The following is a 3,540-nucleotide window of genomic DNA, read 5'->3' as shown; positions in this document are numbered from 1 at the left end:
AGTTTTTCATATTGAAAGGTTTCAGACACTAGAATCCAGGAAACATTTTTTTGAAGCCAGATACAGACTGTTTTAAAGACCAACTCAAGGTGCTGTTTTATTGGTAAATACTTTAGTAAATATCTCTAAAACATAAAGGGGGTATATATTTTTCTCTCCAAAACCTCAATACTATGGTTTCAAAACGTATGACTTCAAATGTATAAATGTCTTGTATTTCTGGTGTTTCCTCAAGGGTCCTTCCTCGGTAACAGGGGTATGTTCCTCCATACTTCAAAATGCACGCCACATTTGGTTGACAGATCTTGAAAATCTTTTTGTACAGGTTAATAATTTATGGTTGAAGGGACTAGGATTTTGGCCTAGAACTTTTCTACAGTATAATTTTTCTCAATTGTAACAAACAACAAATGCTTCTGTCCCTGGATTTTGTACAATTGAAACTGCCAGTTTAAGTCAGGCAGGTATGGTGACACCTCTCCACAGTATTCTTTTGTTTGGGATTATTTTGGATACTCTCAACCTTTCATGTTTCCACACGACTTTTAAGGTTGTTGTTTTGTTTTTTTTGTTTTTTTTTTAATTTAGCTTGTATACCATTTTAATTACATGCAAGTATTAAGGTCAGTTCTAGGTTGAGGAACTAGCAATAGGATAGATACAAACAAGGAACAAGCAAGACAATAAACACAAATAGTCAAAGAACAAGCAAGGCAATAAACAAAGTCCCGTGATCACTGTTTCTAAGGGCTTCTTAGGATGACCAAAATATCTAAGCCTACTTCCCTGTCCTAGCCCAAAATCATTTTCATGTCTGAAGCCTACTTCTTTGTTCTAGCCTAAGATTTAGATTCCTGCCTGAAATTACTTCTTTGTTCTAGCCTAATGTCAGATTCCTGCCTGAAGCCTACTTCCTTGTCCTTGGCCAATGTCAGATTCTTACCAAACAGCCCCAATTTTTTTTCTATGTCTGTGAGGAAACCCTGGAAACTTTATTAAGACTGCATTAAATTTTAGATTCCTTGGTGGGATGGTAATTTTCACAATGTTACTTCTTCCAAGCTATGAGTATGAAAAAAAAAAAAAACTTTCAATCTACCAGTGTCTTCCTCCGTTTCTGTCTTTAGTGTCTAAAAGATTTTATCATAAGGACCTTTCATTTATTTTTTTTCATGGATGTATTTATTTATGTGTATGAATGCTTTGCTTGTGTGTTTATATGTACACCGTGTGCACACAGTCCCAGAGGAGGCTACAAGAGAGCTTGTGGGAGCTGGGAATCAAACCTGAGCCCTTGGTAAAGCCGCAAGTACCCTTAACCACTGAGCTATCCAGCCCCTTTCAATTCTTTGATTAGGTGTTGCTCACGGAGGCCCTAGAGGAGCGCAAGCCATATTGGTCTTGTTATTCCTCTTGGCTGCTCTCCTTAATTAGATTATGAGACTGCACTGCAAGCCGCCATGGCTGCACGAAATAGAGAAATTAGGCTGAAACTGAGCTGGAAGCTTCCTCCCTCATAGCTAGCTTCCATAATGCCAGAAGGCACCATACAGGCTGCTGGGCAAGGAAGGGGATCAACAATGCTACCCAGCTGTGAACTATAACCACCAACCTGTCAGGCAAGATGGGCTCACTGCAACAGTGGTACAGCTGTTATAACGTAACTAACCACTCTCTGACTTTAAGACCTGCTCCATGAGGGGGAATTCATGCCTAGTACTGTAAATCCAGTCAGAAACCTGTGGCAGAGGACATCTTAGGGAAAACTTTCAACTGCCCTTTAGCAAAATTGACATAGCGGCAAGTTCCCTGCTGAACCACTGGCCACTGATGGCATAGCAGGCTCCAACAGACAAAGCCTGGCATTTCCATTGAAAACAAAAGCAAAATATAAGATGGTTACTTGTTCAACTAACTCTAAATTCCACCCAAGGCAGAACAGAAGTGAGGCTCTGCAGGTGTGAATGCCTTGACTCATAAGAAGCAGCAGCCAGTTTTACCTCAGGAGCTTTTGGAGAGTGACACATATAGAACTAAAACTGTAAAGGATTTGCTCCATTTCTGAAAGAGTAAAAAGAGGGCTGGGGAGATGGTTCGATTCCTAACGTGCCTGACGTGCAAGGGTGAGGAGCCAAGTTTGAATCCCCAGTACCATATAAAAGCTGGGTACATGAAAGTCGGTAACCTCAGTGCTGAGGTGTGGAGACAGAAAAATGTCTGGGACTCCTTAGCCAGTGTGATAACTCAGTGAGTCAGGGAGTCACAGGATCAGTGGGGAACCATGGCTGAGGAGGGGACAGGTAAAGAACGACCGAGGAAGACACTCTACATCACCTGCAGCCTCCACATGCATGTGAGCACACCCACACACATGTATGTGCACACACCCCACATATGCATAAAGATACATGTATATACCCACAGAGATTTTTATAGAATATCACAATGTGGGCATGTTAAGTGAATTATTCTTTGATTACAAATTTAAATGTAAAATTGTAAAACAAATTCATTCTGTGTTCAAGTTGTGATATCCAACTCAATCCTAGAATTACTGGGATTTTTTTTTAAATTCTCTGATTTTTTAACTACATCTCTTTTTCCCTGAAAAGTCTCATTCCTAATATCTCCTTACCTATTTTCTAATAAAAATCTCTATTTTTTGCTATAAGAATACATGATCATGGGCTGGAGAGATGGCTCAGTGGTTAAGAGCACTGACTGCTCTTCCAGAAGTCCTGAGTTCAAATCCCAGCAACCACATGGTGGCTCACAGCCATCTGTAATGGAATCAAACGCCCTCTTCTGGTATGTCTGAAGATAGCTACAGTGTACTCATACACATAAAATAAATAAATATATCTTTAAAAAAAGAATACATGATCATAAAATAATATAATCTTTTGAATTAATATTCAAATTTAATTGTCTTACCAATAGTTTATGCTATAATGCTTTAACTCGTATGTAAATGATACCACATCCCCTTAAAATGTCAACTAAGAGTTTCCTGTAAGTAGATTATTTTGTTTGTAGTAATAAGGTCAGGCCAACTACCACTTCATCCATGTCTTTTCACATGTGGTGGTTTGAATGAGAATGGTCCACATGGGCTCACTCATATGTTTAAATACTTAGTGCCTAGTTGGAGGGACTGTTTAGGAAGGATTAGAAGGCAATGGTCGTGTTGGTCACTGGGGCTGGGATCTGAGGTTTCAAAAGCTCATTCTATTCCTAGTTAGCTCTCTCCACCTTGTACCTGTGGGTCAAGATGTGAGCTCTCAGCTAGTGCTCCACAGACAGGCCTGCCTGCAGCCCAATTGTCCAGCATGACTGTCATGGACCCACCCTCTGAAAACCTAATAAACTCTATCTTCTGTGAGTAGCTCTGGCCATGGTATCTTATCTCAGCAATCGAAAGGTTGCTAAAGACACCATGTGATACTCAGCAGGTCACAGGGACACATAAGAAAATGTCCTCCGGTTGCAGTGCATCTATGACTCAGCATTTGCTACCTGGAATTACTTCTTCTTCAGTCT

This window comes from Grammomys surdaster, unplaced genomic scaffold, assembly GCF_004785775.1.
Source record: "Grammomys surdaster isolate TR1022 unplaced genomic scaffold, NIH_TR_1.0 255, whole genome shotgun sequence".
In the NCBI taxonomy this organism is placed as follows: Eukaryota; Metazoa; Chordata; class Mammalia; order Rodentia; family Muridae; genus Grammomys; species Grammomys surdaster.
The sequence above is the reverse complement of the archived record's forward strand: the minus strand, read 5'-3'. Positions refer to the sequence as shown.